The sequence below is a fragment of the Saccopteryx bilineata genome, chromosome 9, assembly GCF_036850765.1.
Source record: "Saccopteryx bilineata isolate mSacBil1 chromosome 9, mSacBil1_pri_phased_curated, whole genome shotgun sequence".
Taxonomy (NCBI): domain Eukaryota; kingdom Metazoa; phylum Chordata; class Mammalia; order Chiroptera; family Emballonuridae; genus Saccopteryx; species Saccopteryx bilineata.
Window position 1 is genome coordinate 46,980,507 of NC_089498.1, and position 18,242 is coordinate 46,998,748.

General features: G+C 40.8%; 1 pseudogene; it reads left to right on the top strand.

Moving 5' to 3' along the window:
• The first annotated feature begins 772 nt into the window (after nucleotides 1-772).
• LOC136312921 (ADP-ribosylation factor-like protein 6 pseudogene) lies at nucleotides 773-1,742 on the top strand (annotated as a pseudogene).
• The last annotated feature ends 16,500 nt before the right edge of the window (nucleotides 1,743-18,242 follow it).

An 18,242-nucleotide genomic window follows, 5' to 3' on the forward strand; every position in this document is an offset into this window, starting at 1 on the left:
CTTCCCAGACAGAAAAAAAAAACTCAAGGAATTCATTACAACCAAACCAATGCTGCAGGAAATGTTAAGGGCCATGGTGTAAACAGATCAAAGTGGGAAAAGAATATAGCAAAAGAGGAATACAGCTTTAAAGAATAAAATGGCAATAAACAACTACATATCAATAATAACCTTAAATGTAAATGAATTAAATGATCCAATGGAAAGACATAGGGTAGCTGCATGGATAAGAAAACAGGACCCGTACATATGCTGTCTACAAGAGACACACCTGAGAACAAAAGATGCACATAGATTGAAGGTAAAAGGATGAAAAAAAAACATTTCATGCAAATGGAAATGAAAAAAAGCGGTGGTAGCAATACTTATATCAGACAAAATAGACTTTAAAACAAAGAATATAGTAAAAGGTGAAGAATTCCACTACATAATGATAAAGGGAGCAATCCAACAGGAAGATATAACTATTATAAATATCTACGCACCTAATATAGTAGCACTTTAATATATAAAGCAGACTTTGATGGATATAAAGGGGAGATCAACAGCAATACTATAATAGTAGGGGATTTTAATACCCCACTAACATCACTAGATAGATGCTCAAGAAAGAAAATTAACAAAGAAACAGCAGACTTGCCAACTTGTGGAGGCGGCTCGGCCCCGGGGCTGTGATCCCTCCTGCAGAGGGATGGTGAGGACCGGGCTGGGGGATGCCGTGCAGGGGTAGCATGCCATAGACGGCTGCGAGCCATGCCCCTCGCCAGCTCCTAGGCCCACAGAGCTCACCGCGGAGACCAGCTGGTTTGCAAATATTTGAATCACATTATGAGATTGTTAGACAGACTTTCAGGGCTTCTGGACCTGAAGAAGAGGCAAGTTCATGTTTTATGCCTTGGGCTGGATAATAGTGGCAAAACAACAATCTTTAACAAACTTAAACCAGCAAATGCTCAATCTCAAGATATAGTTCCAACAATAGGATTCAGCATAGAAAAGTTCAAATCATCCAGTTTGTCTTTTACAGTGTTTGACATGTCAGGTCAAGGAAGATACAGAAATCTCTGGGAACACTATTATAAAGATGGACAAGCCATGATTTTTGTCATTGATAGCAGTGACAGATTAAGAATGGTTCTGGGCAAAGAAGAACTTGATACTCTTCTAATATCTTAATAACCTCCAGATATTAAGCACTGACGCATACCAATCTTATTCTTTGCAAACAAAATGGATCTTAGAGATGCAGTGACATCTGTGAAAGTGTCCCAGTTGCTGGGTTTAAAGAACATCAAAGATAAGCCATGGCATATTTGTGCTAGTGATGCCATAAAAGGAGAAGGATTGCAAGAAGGTGTAGACTGGCTTCAAGATCTGATCCAGGCAGTGAAGACATGAAAAGATAGTATTTGGAAACAACAGTTACCAATTCAAGCAACATATCTTAAGGCAAACTGAATATGTTAAAGAATTTTAAGTCCTTTGGGCATCTAAGAACATGTTCTAATCTGTTTTCATTTATGAACTCTGAATAAACTTTATAAGACTATAGGACTTCAGATACATGAATGTTACCATTAATTTTGTGAAGATAAATCCTCAGAAAGACTTCCCAGAATTATCAACTTCTTAGTAAAAGTCAAACTGATTGTAATGAGAATGTTTAAAGTCTGAGTAAAATCCATCTCATTGTGAATTATGTTTTCATTTTATTTCTCAAATTGTCTTCTAAAAATTTAGTTTATAGTATGACTGCAGTGTGGTTACACTTGTGAAAAAGAACTTTAAATATTTATAAAGGACCATGGGTGATTATTGTATATTAGATTTTTACTGTATGTCACCATCAATAAAGCAAAATGTCATGTAAAAAAAAAAAAAGAAACAGCAGAATTATTGGACACACTAGATCAACTCGATTTAATAGATATATTCAGAATCTTTCACTCTAAAGCAGCAGAATATACATTCTTTTCAAGTGCTTATGGTACATTCTCTAGGATAGATCACATGTTAGGGCACAAAAGTGGTCTCAACAAATTTAAGAAGATTGAAATCATATCAAGCACTTTCTCTGATCACATTGGCATGAAAGTAGAAATCAACCACAACAGAAAAGCTCAAAAATTCTCAAACACATGGAAACAGAATAGCAGGTTGTTAAATAACTAATGGATTAAGAATGAGATCAAAGAAGAAATAAAAAAATTTCTAGAAATGAATGATAGTGAGCATACAACAACCCAAAATTTATGAGACACAGCAAAAGCAGTACTGAGAGTGAAGCACAGGCACACTTTAAGAAGCTAGAAAAAGTTCAAATAAACAACTTAACCCTGCATCTAAAAGAACTAGAAACAGAACAGCAAGCAAGTAAAGCCCAAATGTAGTAGAAGGCAGGAAATAATAAAGATCAGAGCAGAAATAAATGACATAGAGGCAAAAGAAACAAAACAGAGGATCAATGAAACCAGGAGCTGGTTCTTTGAAAAGGTGTATAAGATCGATGAACCTTTAACGAGACTCACCAAGAAAAAGAGGGAGAGGATTCAAATAAATAATATTAGAAATGAGAGTGGAGAAATAACAACCAACACAACAGAAATATAAAATATTGTAAAAAAATACTATGAATAACTGTATGCCAAAAAACTAGACAACCTAGATGAAATGGACAAATTCCTTGAAACATACAATCTTCCAAAAATCAATCTGGAGGAATCAGAAAACCTAAACAGACCAATTACACCAAATGAGATCAAAACAGTTATCAAAAAACTCCCAACAAAGAAAAGTCCTGGGCCAGATGGCTTCACAAGTGAATTCTACCAAATATTCCTATCCATCTCAAGCTATTTCCAAAAATTCAAGAGGAAGGAAGACTTCCAACCTTCTTTTATGAGGTGAGCATAATTCTGATTTCAAAACCAGACAAAGACAACACAAAGATAAAAAATTATAGGTCAATATCTCTGATGAATATAGATGTTAAAATCCTCAACAAAATATTAGCAAACGGGATCCAACAATGTATGGAAAAAATCATGCACCATGATCAAGTGGGATCTATCCTGGGGAGGCAAGTCTGGTACAATATTTGCAAATCAATCAATGTGATTCATCACATAAACAAAAGGAAGGAGAAAAACCACATGATAATTCCAATAGATGCAGAAAAAGCATTTGATAAAATCCAGCACCCATTCATGACCAAAACTCTCAACGAAGTTGGAATACAGGGAACATACCACAACATGATAAAAGCCATCTATGACAAACCCACAGCCAACATCATACTCAATGGGCAAAAATTAAAAGCAATCCCCTTAAGATCAGGAACAAGGCAGGGGTGCCCCCTTTCACCATTCTTATTCAACATAATCCTGGAAGTCCTAGCCACAGCAATCAGACAAGAAGAAGAAATAAAAGGCATTCAAGTTGGAAAAAAAGAAGTAAAGCTATCATTATTTGCAGATGATATGATATTGTATATAGAAAACCCTAAAGTCTCAGTCAAAAACCTACTGGACCTAATAAATGAATTCAGGAAAGTGGTAGTATATATAATCAATACTCAGAAATCAGGCATTTTTATACACCAACAATGAACAGTCAGAAAGAGAAATTAAGGAAACAATCCCCTTCACTCTTACAACCAAAAAAATAAAGTACCTAGGCGTACATTTAACCATGGGACTAAAGACTTGTACTCAGAAAATTATAAAACATTGATAAAAGAAATCAAGGAAGATACAAACAAGTGGAAGCATATACCATGCTCATGTAGGAAGAAGAAACATGATTAAAATGTCTATATTACCCAAAGCAATTTATAAATTCAATACAATACCAATTAAAATACCAATGACATACTTTAAAGATATAGATCACATATTCCAAAACTTTGTATGGAATCAAAATAGAACACAAATAGCCTCAGCAATCTTAAAAAAGAAGAATAAAGTGGGAGGTATCACACTTCCTGATATCAAGATATACTACAAGGCCATTGTACTCAAAACAGCCTGGTACTGGCATAAGAACAGGCACATAGATCAATGGAACAGAACTGAGAACCCAGAAATAAACCCACAGCTCTATGGACAATTGATATTTGACAAAGGAGGTAAGGGCATACAATGGAGTAAAGACAGCCTCTTTAAAAAATGGTGTTGGGATTATTGGACAGCTACCTTCAAAAAAATGAAACTAAACCACCAACTTACACCATTCACAAAAATAAACTCAAAATGGATAAAAGACTTAAATGTAAGATGTGAAACCATAAACATCTTAGAAGAAAACATAGGCAGTAAGCTCTCCGACATCTCTCACAGCAATATATTTGCTGATATATCTCCACGGGCAAGTGAAACAAAAGACAGGATAAACAAATGGGACTATATCAAACTAAAAAGCTTTTGCACAGCCAAAGACAATAAGAACAGAATAAAAAGACAAACTACACAATGGGAGAACATATTTGACAGTACGTCTGATAAGGGGTTAATAACCAAAATTTATAAAGAACTTGTAAATTTCAAAACCAGAAAGACAAACAATCCAATCAAACAATTGACAAAAGAAATGAATAGACACTTCTCCAAAGAGGACATACAGATGGCCAATAGGCATATTAAAAAAATGCTCAACATCACTAATCATTAGAGAAATGCACATTAAAACCACAATGAGATATCACCTCACACCTGTCAGAATAGCGCTTATCAACAAAACAACACACAATAAGTGCTGGCGAGGATGTGGAGAAAAGGGAATCCTTCTACACTGCTAGTTGGAATGCAGACTGGTGCAGCCTCTGTGGAAAACAGTATGGAGATTTTTCAAGAAATTGAAAATCAAACTGCCTTTTGACCCACCTATCCCACTTTTAGGAATATACCCCAAGAATACCGTAGAACTGTTCCGGAAGGAGAAATGCATCCCCATGTTTATGGCAGCATTGTTCACAATAGCGAAGATCTGGAAACAGCCCAAGTGTCCATCAATAGATGAGTTGATTAAAAAGCTCTGGTACATATATACTATGGAATACTACTCAGCCATAAGAAATAATGACATTGGATCATTTACAATAACATGGATGGACCTTGATAACATTATACGGAGTGAAATAAGTAAATCAGAAAAAACTAAGAACTATATGAACCCATACATAGATGGGACATAAAAATGAGACTCAGAGACATGGACAAGAGTGTGGTGGTTACCAGGGGTGGGGGGAGGAAGGGCATGGGAGGGAGGGAGGGAGAGAGTTAGGGGTAGGGGGAGGGGCACAGAGAACTAGATAGAGGGTGGCGGAGGACAATCTGACTTTGGGCGAGGAGTACGCAACATAGTTTAATGACAAAATAACCTAGACATGTTTTCTTTGAATATATGTACCCTGATTTATTAATGTCATCCCATTACCATTAATAAAAATTTATTAAAAAAAAAAAAAAAAAAAGAAACGGAAAGGGAATCAGGGCCTAGGCTGGGCCTCCCCAAATGGCTCCTGACATACTCCCGTGAGCAGAGCTGGTTTCCCTCGGTCATGACCAGGAAGACCAGGAAGATAAGGACCAGGAGCCACTGTCCCAGCTGTTGGATCCTGGGTTGTGGCACCTGAGGCAATATCTAGAGAATTGGAAGCTGTTGCCTGCGGGTTCTAGGAGCACATGGTCCTTGCTCCCTCCAGACTGGAGGGCTGACCCAGGACTGTTGGCAGGAAGAGCTGTGTTCTTTGTATGGCCCAGTGGGAAATAAAAATGCTGGTCTCCAAAAAAAAAGAAAGGCAGCATTTCCATCTTAAGTCAGAAACACTACAGGTTTAAATGAGCTGCCAACTAAGGCAGCTCTGTTGGTGGTGGATGGATGAATGAAGGATCTGTTAAACTGCCTTCTTGTTTTCACTGATCACTTAAAGATTTATTCATTCCGTCTATCCACTCACCCACCCATTCATTCATGTGTCTGTACTTTTATCCATTAATTGATATACTTAGCTTCTTTTATCTATGATTCACTCAAGAACATACACTTCCATTTTTAAAATTTAGATTAATAGATTCATCTGTTGATCCTTTGAAACACTGGTTAATTGAATGAACTTTTGTCATGGGTTCATTGGCTCATCTACTTATTTATTTAAGCATCCAGTTATCCCTTCTATAAACTAGATTTCATTACTTAACCTTTCCATCATTTGGTCTTTCAATCATATTTAACCCTTCTACCACTTTATTTATTAATGTTATAATGCACTCACTGACTCATCTTTAATTATTCATCTGTCATCAAATTATCATTCATTTATTATTTTAGCTATCTATATCTCCACTAATTTATTTGTTTTCTACATCCTTCCTTAGATCCAACCATCCACTTATTCATGTGAATAATTGGTTAATTAGGTTCATTCATTTGTCCATGAATCATTTATTAATGATTTATTACCTCATCTACTGATAAGTAAATACACACATCCATTAATTAATGTTCTTCTATTCATTAGTCTTTTTATTTATGAATTGATTGAGTGATATATTCATTTATTCAATTGTTCATGGATTACTCTATTGATCTATTTCACTGTTATATTCTTGAGGACCTAGCACAGTGCCTCATTTGTAATGCACACACAATAAATATTTCTTTATTTTCCATTCATCTTGCAGAAGGAATTTTGACAGGTTCATAGCCTCAAGTTCTCAATTTGAAATTTTTTTTGCAAAATCTGTGATGTATGTGCACATGTACTCACATGCTTATGTGTGTGTTTCCTTGTGCATGTGGGGAAAGAATCTATAACATTTATTAAATTTCAAAGAATGAGAATTCTTGTTTCTTCCTGCTGCTCTGCCCACCCCAAGCTGGTTGTTCTGAGGAGTATCAACAATGTAACACTTTAGTACAGGTTTTTCCTGGTTCATTGGCCTATAGAAAATAGTGTCCCTGCTGAAATGCCCCTTCAGTGAGGTTCACTGGTTCTATGCTTCTGTACAGAGAAAGTCCACAAGGAGATTGATCAGGTGATTGGTTCACATTGTCTTCTAGCCCTTGATGACAGAGCTAAAATGTCATACACTGAAGCTGTCATCCACTAGATTCAGAGATTTGGAGACCTCCTCCCCATTGGTGTGCCCCGCGTGGTCATCCTGTGTGGGATCCTGGGTCCTCTTAATCTCCAAACTTGTTCTCTTGTTTTTATTTATTTTATTATTATTATTATATTTTAATCACCAGGGCTTCTTGTTTTATCTTGTGTTTTAAGGGTGGGGTGGGGAAGAAAATGGCAGTATTTTTGATCTTGTGATCATCTCTCAGGGCACTGAAATATTTTCCATCTTGACCTCTGCTCTCTTTGACCCATGCTACTTTGACATACCAGACATCTTTAATCCTGAGAACTTTCTGGATGCTAATGGGGCACTAAAGAAGAATGATGCTTTTATCCCTTTACCATAGCAAGGCTGAATCTACACTCAGAGTACATGTTGTTGTAAAGTAACATTCCACCAGGTTTATGTAGAGACACCAAGTTTAAATGAATTTTTAAGGAGCTTTATTAAAAGGAGGAGATTTATTAATATGCCAGTTGCATATGACTAACATGGGGCAAAGCTGACCCAAATTGTGTTGTTCAGACTGCATATAGCCCTGAGGTAGGTTATATATTTTTTTTGGTGTATTTTTTGTATTTTTCTGAAGCTGAAAATGGGGAGAGACAGTCAGACAGACTCCTGCATGCGCCTGACCGGGATCCACCCGGCACCCCAACCAGAGGGCGACGCTCTGCCCACCAGGGGGTGATGCTCTGCCCCTCTGGAACGTCGCTCTGTTGCGACCAGAGTTACTCTAGCGCCTGGGGCAGAGGCCAAGGAGCCATCCCCAGCACCTGGGCCATCTTTGCTCCAATGGAGCCTCGGCTGCAGGAGGGGAAGAGAGAGACGGAGAGGAAGGAGAGGAGGAGGGGTGGAGAAGCAGATGGGTGCTTCTCCTGTGTGCCCTGGCCGGGAATTGAACCCGGACTTCTGCATGCCAGGCCGACGCTCTACCACTGAGCCAACCGGCCAGGGCTGGGTTATATATCTTTGATCACACACAGGTTGGTAGGAGAAGGAGGGGAAGATGACACAATTAATTAGCAAGCTTATAACATTTGTCTATAGCAGGGGCAGTCAACCTTTTTATGCCTATCGCTCACTTTTGTATCTCTGTTAGTAGTAATATTTTCTAACTGCCCACCAGTTCCACAGTAATGGTGATTTATGAAGTAGTGAAGTAACTTTATAAAATTTATAAAGTAGAGCTACAGCAAGTAAAAACATAATAATAATTACTTACCAAGTACTTTATGTCGGATTTTCACTAAGTTTGGCAGAATAAATCTTTATAAAACAACTTACTATAGTTAAATTTATCTTTTTATTTATACTTTGGTTGCTCCGCTACCGCCCACCATGAAAACTGGAACGCCCACACTGGGTAGGGACCAGGTTGACTACCACTGGTCTATAGGATTTATTAAAAACATTTCTACATGTTAAAACATATAAGGTAACACAATAGCAAAAAAATGTTGCTTTTCATATTAAAAGACATTTCCAAATCTTTCAGTGTTTATCTGCTATTCCTTTGTCTAGAGGTACAGACATTAACTATACACCTTCAGAATGGGACCGGGAGCCTACATGGTGCTAGGGAATAAGCATCTGTGGATGGCCCATTTAAAGAAAGAAAGAAAGGGAAAGAAAAGGCTTTGCTTAATCTCTCTTCTCCCCCCCCACACACCTGGCTAGGTGTTTATTTTATTCCTTACAGGTGCAGGGGGAGGGAGGGAATTCAAGTTTTCTTTCTACTTCTATTTAAAACATAGCACAAAATTTTTTTATTTATAATGGAATGCTGTCGTCTATCCTGAGTTGGTGCAAATCACACACAAGTATAAAAATCATATTTACAAAATCTCTTTGTATGCTAGCCCAAATCATAAAATGCCCTTTAATCTTCCTAGTAAAAGGGGGTTTCCCTACACAGTATGTCTTGCAAGCCAGAAAAGTTTTACATTTCTCTTCCCTCACTCCCTGCAGAAAGGAGAGGACAAGGAACCTGACTTTTTCTCCTAAAATATTAATATTAATTTTTCAATTTTTTGGTACCTTACCACATTCCCCACTGGTTTTATATTTTGAGTCAAATCTTTGACTTAATTTAATGAGGTGCATGAGGCTGTTGAGTAGGAGTATTAGCCTATAACATGTAACAGATATTTAACAGACAGATTTAATGCTTTCATTAATAGTAATTCAGTTCATTGAAGAAACAAATGTTATTGATCAATTTCTTATAAACTGTACAAATTTTCTGTAACTTATGTAAAATTAACTGGTTTTTATAACAATTTATTTTTAGTCAGAATTCTTAATTTTAAAAAGTTTAACCTTTAGTGACAACTAAGCTGGCTGCTGGAGAACAGCAAGCTGCTACAGGCATGCCGGGAGTGGGGGTGGCACTGCCAGAAGTCTTAGGTATGCCTATGCACCCACTGGTGCTTCTGCCATGGCGTGTGAGTGGCTGGACGCCAAAGTACTGGACCAATAGCTGCTATATCCGGAAGGGAATGAAGCATGCCCAGAAGAGTAGCACAATGTCCGGGATAAGATGCAGCACTCTGGGGTTGGGTTGCCGCTGTGTCTGTGAGAAGGATGCCTGCCGTGACAGTCAGCAAGCCCAGGCTAGGTGCATGCAGAGCAGTTTGATGACCATGCCAGGTTCTACAATGCTGGTCCTAAAGAGCAGTGTCAGGCAGGCACGGTAGGTGTTTTGGATCCTGGCCAGCAGGCAGAGGCTTTTGTGTTCCCTGTGGACCAGCCAGATAGCCGGTATCATGGGCAGTATCAGTGGCAGTGCCAGCAGCTACATGTGAAATGCCAGGTTGACAACATAGACATACATAGAGGCTGAGATTTGCAGGAAGCGGCAAGCTTGGGCTAGTTCGTAGCCACAGGTGCGGAGGAGGGACCTTCACTCCTCAGTGCAAATGCTGAGGAAGGCCTGCTGCCTCACGCTGGACTTGAGGTGGGGGTGTGCTTTTGACAGGGGCATCTGTGGTTGACAAGCTTGTCCTTGGTCACCACGCAGGAGATCGAGCTCCCGCAACTGCACTTCTGCAAAAGCTTCACCTTGCCGTGTTGAGTAAACAAAAGAGGGCTGAGCTCTGTACAGTTGGGTCCTAGTCATTGCCACCTCTGCGTCTAGCTGTCAGTCAGGAATATGCCCAGGCCCTGCTTCCATGCCGATTGAAGGGAAGACAGTGCTGTTAGCGCTGGGGGGTGAGAGGGGGTGCCCCTCATTCTAAGGAGGGCTGCTTCTCACCAGTTTCAAAAACAAATTTGGTTAAAGTTTCCTTTACAATTTGTTCTACCTGCCCTGAACTTTTGGGGCCTGTAGGCATAATGTAACTTCAAATTAATTTTCAATTTATATTGAGTTTCTTTCCTACTAGCTGTGAGATTTTGGATACAAATGCAGGCCCCTCATTAGAATGGGCAAGCTAAATTTGGAAAGAATTTCATATAGCAATTTCTTAATAACTGTTATTGTGGTCTCATTCTAGTAGGAAAAACTTCTACCTCTTTGTTAATTATGTTAGTAAAATGTATTTCTAAATATTTACCTGGGAAAGTTCGTTTTTGCCCGTTTTTTTTTTTTTTTTTTTTTTTTTTTTTACAATTTCCTTACTTTGCTTAGTATTTAGTTGGGCACAGACTAAACACTTAGACATTATGTCTTCTGTAATGGATTCTAAGTCTAGCTTTTCTAATTATCCTTTTCCTGCTAGCAAAATCTTTTTCTAATTCGTTGCAAATAAACCTTTAGCAACAGGGGTTTTAGTAAAGTCATTAAAATTTCCAAAAACCCCACTGGTTTTAGGTACCATTTTCAGCTTTTTGGTTTTTCTTGAGTTTTTAGGGAGTCTCCCTTTTTTTTTGGTGTCCTGGTTAGTAGATAAAACTCAATATTTTAGGGCAGCAGTCTCCTACATTATTGTGGTGAAGGTTTGAGCATCACCTTTGTTACTTCTAAGCCTTCTCCTTCTGGCCCATCTTTGTGCCTGTCTTAGGTCGTCCCTGATTTTAGGGATCTTACCCGTCCCTGACTAACCAGTCATCTTTAGGGGCCAGACAGGGTTATGTGATTGAGGGAGGAGCAATGTCCCTTCTGAAATGCTTAGTTTTATTCATTTATTTTTAGCAGCTGATGATGGTACCTTTAAAAAATTTATAACAGCCCTGGCTGGTTGGCTCAGTGGTAGAGCGTCGGCCTGGCGTGTGGGGGACCCGGGTCGATTCCCGGCCAGGGCACATAGGAGAAGTGCCCATTTGCTTCTCCACCCCCCCTCCTTCCTCTCTGTCTCTCTCTTCCCCTCCCGCAGCCAAGGCTCCATTGGAGCAAAGATGGCCCGGGCGCTGGGGATGGCTCCTTGGCCTCTGCCCCAGGCGCTAGAGTGGCTCTGGTCTTGGCAGAGCAACGCCCCGGAGGGGCAGAGGGCCCCTGGTGGGCAGAGTGTCGCCCCTGGTGGGCGTGCCAGGTGGATCCCGGTCAGGCGCATGCGGGAGTCTGTCTGACTGTCTCTCCCTATTTCCAGCTTCAGAAAAATACAAAAAAAAAATTATATTTTTTAATTTCTAGAGCTGATTGCTATGTAAAGGCTAAGCTGACTGCCTCAGTATTTTTTCTGATCTTGGCTAACAGAACCTGCTGGAAAGTGTCCAAACTTTCCTCACTTGCTTGGTTGTTAGAATTCTACTTAAGATAAGCAACTAGAAATATTTTCTTGAGGTGGTCTTGATTGTCTAACAGTCCTGTTAGGGTTTGAGGTTTTCCTGATAAAGGGAATTTTGAGCTTTCTAATTCTATAGGTCACTTGGGAAAAAAGGATTTAAGCTATTTCCTATTACATTTGTGTCTTACATTTTCACAATTTAGTTACAATCACTAATTGAAATGACTAATATATTTTATATTTTATTTAAGTATAATTTTTTTTACATTTTAAGAAAACACACCTTATTTATGCTGTAATTTTATGCACCCTAACAAATAATGTCTAAAAAGCTCAAGAGAAACAGATTTCAGTTCATATCTTTAGCCCTTTTAATTTGGGCTCAAAATTTAAAATGTTTTTCACTACTACAATTAGTTATTTATTTTCTATTGTTAAGCCAATTAATAGTAATATTTGTCATTCTGGATTTAATGACCTACTATTGAACAATACTGCTTCAAAATGATAATAAACTAAACATTATATAAAAAGACATTATTAACAATTATTACATATTCCTTAATATTTAAACCAAGATTTCAACATTATAGGGCTATGTTAGAATAGAAATTATATTTTCTAGTAGAAAATAAAAAGAATTAACAAAAGACCTTTGAAATAACATATACATTTTTAACATAGAAAATATTTTTTTCACAATTTTTTACATACCAGTGGAGGATAATAAGCTATTATTCCTAAGCCAGTGGTTGGCAAACTCATTAGTTAATAGAGCTAAATATTAACAGTATAACCATTGAAATTTCTTTTGAGAGCCAAATTCTCAAATTTAAACTAGATTGGTAGGCACTGTAAGGTATTTTTTCCCCTCCGAGGAAGAAGGAAAGGGCCGGAGCCATGAAGTGTGGAATAATAAAAGGCTTTATTGAGTACAGAGCGCATTCTGCCCAACGAAATTTTCTGGTCCCAGGGACATGGAAGCCGGGGAAGTTGCATAGGGTGACCCACGTGGTGGATATTTAAAGGGCCTCTAGGTTGGTCAAGCTAATATGATGTGGTGAAATCTCACTGGCTGGCAGACGGTTGCTTTTTTCCAAAGTGCTCCTGGGAAGTTTCCTTTGGCACACCCAAATGTGGGTGGTCCTAGCCAAAGTTCCCAGGTCTGGGTTCCCCACGTGACCATCCCCTGTTGGGAGCTGATCAACAACTGCTGGCTGACAAGGTCACAGCAGGAGAAGATTCACAACTGCTGGCTGACAAGGTCACAGCAGAAGAAGATCAAAAACTGCTGATTGACAAAGTCACAGCAGAGAAGACCAACAGCTGCTGGTTGACAAAGTCACCACAGTGAAGACCAATAGCTGCGGTTGACAAAGTCACCAGAAAGGAAATGCACAAAGATACTTCCCCCTTTGACCTTTTGAATTAATTTGGCCTTATATCCTCACTTTTCTGGGTGTGTGCTGTCATTTATGGCACAGGGATAATAGTACCGTGCTTTCCCTGTAGATTCGTAGTAATTTCTTTGGAAATGAGACAGAGGGTGTGAGTTCCACAGAAAAGCCTGTAAGCCCTTTGAACTGGGCTCATAAACATAAGAGGCTGGCTATGATATCCCTCATAAAGGGTTAAGTTTGTAGGAGAATTTCTTCTTATTAATCATGTTAGAAAGAATAGATTGTGACTTATGAATAGGTAAGAAACAGTAATTATGCACAGAGCACCTTTCAGCCTTCATTTAATTCATCACTTTACCTCCCTAGCCTTTTCATGTGGTAGAGTAGAGAAACTTTCCTTTCTTCTTGCATACCTGACCTACAGGTGATGGAACACTCTGAGAAGAATAAAGTTAGAAGTTAACTAGTGTATGAATATAGTAAATAAATAAAATTTGACTGACAATAAAATCTTAGGGAAGGTGTAGTGGAATAACCCATTGCATGGCCTTGGATGGGAACACAGCCAACAAGAAAAGAACGTTTTGCTAAGAGAATTGTTTTGTGACTGAAGGCAGTTGCTGGGCTTTTCTCAGTAAAACATTCTCATGAGATTTTTGTACTTTCCTAGGTTTTCCCTTCAGATAAGGAGAGGAATGTGGTGGGATCCATAGAAGCAATAGCAATTAATGCCTTCTGATATTATGTTGCCACTAAGCTATCTTGCAGGTGCACTCTATGTATCTTTCAGCAAAAGTTACTCTTGATGTTATGCCAATTTCTCAGTAAACAAGTTTTTTGTAGTCTTGTGAAAAAAATTAGGACACTGCATGAACTCAAGGCCATTTGCCTGAGCAAGCGGTGGTCCTTTGCTAGTCCTTGATGATTTTGTCTGTTAATCTCTCTCTCTGCGCCCTTGACTCACAACAACAGTAAGGTAGAGTTATTAATTAGTACTAATCTCTTAGAAGTTTGTACCAATATTGTTATTGCTATTGTATAACTGTACTTTGAATGACTTACCACCTGATTTATAGCTTATAGATATGAATTAACTGTTATCTGGAAATATGTAACCATAGTGAAACAAAAAACAATGATTAATCAATGTATTCAAAATACCATGTGATTGTAACTTAGTGTGTGTGTATAAAAAGAGAACTAGACCAGCATTTGGCAGAGATGCCTGGCAGTAAATGCTAATGAGAGAATAAAGAGAAAATAAAGAATTTGGTTCTCTCACTTGATTCACCGACGCTGTCTCTTCCTGTGGGACCCCTGAATTCCCCCTGGGGCTGGACCCCGGCAATCTCCCATTACTGACCACCCCACATTCTGATCTTTTTGTGTTAATTAGGGGTGCCGCTTATTCATCTGGCTACTTCCTGATGATTAGGGGCATCATGGGGAGGGGGAGATCAAAAGGTGGTAGTTTTGAGGTGTGTCAGGAGGACCATCTCTTTGGCCATGACTGGAATCACTTCACAGATGTGGTCCTGTAAGGATTTTTAAAAAAAAGAGGAGTAAAAAAAAAAAAAGAGGAGTAATAGAGGAATCTGCAGGGTCCAGCCTTTTGGTGAGCTGGAGATGGGTTGGGGCCAGCAAACTTGAGGCAAAACTGTATGCTAGGAGTGGCATATGAAGGGGAAAAACTGCATGTCAGAGGTGGTGTGTAAAGGGGAAAAGAAGGGGTCCCATCTATTTCCATAATTGAGACCTGTGAGGAAACTAGAGGTCCAGAGTGTGATGGCAAAACAGAGAAGGCAGCTTCTGTGTCCACAAGAAATAAGATAAACTTATCCATTTTTGTGGCATTTCCCTGAAGTTTGGTGAGGATGATGAGGGTCTCTGAGTCCAGGGCATGTCAGCCGTCCATGATGTTTAGGAGTTTGAGTGGTGGGCCCATCTGGCTGGACTAGCCTCCCTCATGGGTGGCTCATCCTCCATGTAGAGATGCTGAAGAAAAGCTTGTTGCCAAAAGGGGCAATAGCTCTGCCAGTGACTGGGCTGCTTCCAGTCAGGGCAGGGCTCAGTGGGCAGCTGTGGGCAGAGGCCCTGCCAGGACCAATGACCCTGCTTGCCACACTTAAAACAAGCTTCTGTTGGGGATTCCTTTTTGTGGCTTGGACTTGGGTCAGGCACTTCCTGTGCCTTGCCCCTGTTGCTCTGCTGGCCTCAGGGTTTAGAGCATCACCTTCTGCTGCATGCAGGCCTGGTGAACAGGCTTGGCCTTTTTCTACTAGTTGGGACCATTAAAATCTTTAAATGCCATGTTCACAGGTCTCAGATAGGGGTTTGGGGGTTGAAAATAAAAGGAGGGGGGCTCATGGGGAGCCCGGCACCCAGATTCTGCCAGAAGTGCTGGAGCCAGAGGCAGAGCAGGGCCAGAACTTCCTGCAAGAAAATTGGGGTTGGGCATCCTGCAAACCAGTTTAAGAGCCAATAGCATGCTGAGAATGGCCTGATGGAGGAGGGGTTTAAGAACACAGTGGAGAAGGGAGAGGCCACTGACTAGCAGGGGAGGAGAAAGAGAGAATGGTATTTGCAGGTGAATGAGAAACAGGATCCAGTGAAGGAAGGGGAGGGGGCTCTTGGAGGGAAGATACCCAAGTGAAAGAGGTCCACAGAGGAATCAGAGAGGGGTCCCAAGAGAGGGGCACCTCTAGGGGTCAGGTAGGAAGGGGGGAGAGAGTTGGGGATTGGGTGAAGGAGGAAAGATTTGGAGCAGAGGTTTCAGTTGAGGTTTCTCTGGCCAGAAAAAGGGCCTGCATGGTAGAACAGGAGGCACAGAGTTTAAGGATAAAAGTGCGAATAACTAGAAGCCCTGAATGTAAGGAATCTCCAACCAGTTCCCAGTTCTTTTGGTGATAGTTAAATTAGTGAGGGTGTTAAAACCAAAAGTCCCTTCAGGAGGCTATCTGGTTTGATTATTCAGTGGGTTCTGTGGCCTGGCCGCAGTGGAGAAGAAGAACAGTTTCTTCTTCTTTAGGTTTGTCCATGCTGCACCTGTTGACACTGGTCACTGGACCCTGTTAAACCTCCTTCGAAGTCAGGTAAATTGGTCCACGACACAGTCCAAGTTTTTTTTTTTTCATTTTTAGAGACGAGGGGGGAGATAGATAGAGAGAGAGAGAGAGAAGGGGGAGGAGCAGGAAGCATCAACTCCCATATGTGCCTTGACCAGGCAAGCCCAGGGTTTTGAACCGGCAACCTCAGTGTTTCCAGGTTGACACTTTATCCACTGTGCCACCACAATTCAAAACATTTTTAAAGAATACCTTACTTTTTTTTAATTCATTTTTTTAGAGAGGAGAGAGAGACAGAGAGGGAGAGAGAGGAGAGAGAGAGAGAAGGGGGGAGGAGCTGGAAGCATCAACTCCCATATGTGCCTTGACCAGGCAAGCCCAGGGTTTCGAACTCGCGGCCTCAGCATTTCCAGGTTGACGCTTTATCCACTGCGCCACCACAGGTCAGGCTCTTCCTTCTTTAGGGAGAGAGATATTTTGGATAAGGCAATTCCAGGAGTGTTTTTGGATTTTCCTGTGTTTCCATGGCTGTCCTCAGTCCTCGGAGTGGTCAGAGATGAGCATTGGCATCCCAAAACTCAAGCTCTGGCCACGGATGGATAAAGTAAAGTGGACGTGCTTGGGATGTCTCCACGGGCACACATGCACCCGGAACAAAATGGAAAGAGGTCCCTGACACAGCTGTGGTTTTGCACAGGGAGTCTCAGTGGAAAGAACTGAAGGGAGTTTGGAGGCAGAGGACTTACCACACTGTGTGCCAAAGTGGGTGGAAGGCCGGAGGTCCTCGTTCTTTCTCAGAGGGGAAAGGAAGAGAAGCAGTCCTTGTAGACTTCAATTCTTCCTGAGTTTTAGCACCAAAATGTAAGGTATTTTTCCCCACAGAGGAAGAAGGAAGGGGCCGGAGCCAAGAAGTTTGAAATAATAAAAGGCTTTATTGAATACAGAGCACATCATGCCCAACGAGGTTCCCTGGTCCCAGAGACACGAAGGCCAGGGAAGTAACATAGTGTGACACGCATGGTGGATATTTAAAGGGTCTCTAGGGTGTTTGAGCAAATATGATGTGGTGAAATCTCACTGGCTGGCAGATGGTCGCTTTTTTCCAAAGGGCTCCTGGGAAGTTTCTTTTGGCACATCCGAATGTGGGTGGTTCTAGCCAAAGTTCCCGAGTCTGGGTTCCCCACGCGACTATCCCTTAATGCTGACCACCCCACAGGCACATGTCCCATTGAAGCAGCGCCTGCGCTTGGCACTCTGTGGGAGAGCCATACTGAAGGGACCAAAAAGCTGCATGTGGTCTGTGAGCCAAAGCTCGTTGACCAGGATTTTAATGAAGGGCCTGTGTTTGACTTTCTATTCTTAGGGGAGGGGAAAGGGGGAAGAGGCAGCCAGAGGGCCATCCCTGATGATTTTATTATTTATTCTCTTTTGTGGAGCTGTAATTTATTTCAAGAAACTAATAATTAACAAGGTTTACACCTGTGGTTTGCTATTTTCTAAACATTTCTAAACCTGACTTTTCTTGCACAACATGAGGTGTGCTGAACCCTAGCCTGCCCACTGAGCCTTGCCCTGACTGCAAGCAGCCCGGTCACTGGCTGAGTACTGGGGGTGGGGGCAGCAGCGGTGGTGGCAGGGCTTGGATCTTGGGGCTTGCCGGCTGCCCTATGGTGGCTGACGCAGGAGCGTGGCGAGAGGGGGAGGAGCAGGTCTGCACTCGCCTCTCCATGGCCATGCCCCCACCTTGTTGTTCCACACACTGTGCATCCTGGCTTGTCTTTTTACTTTTCTCTCAGCTAAATTCTTACTTGTTGCTCTTTCTCCCCAGAGACTGGAGAAACACTTCCAGAAGCGTATTCCCTAGCCTTTTCCTTATTGCAATATGTACATTGATTCTTTTCCAGCAGAGTGCCAGAGGTCTTGGATCCAAAAAAAAAATATGTAATGGTCTGGGGAGAGAGGTCCAAACCATGAAATGTCACGAGA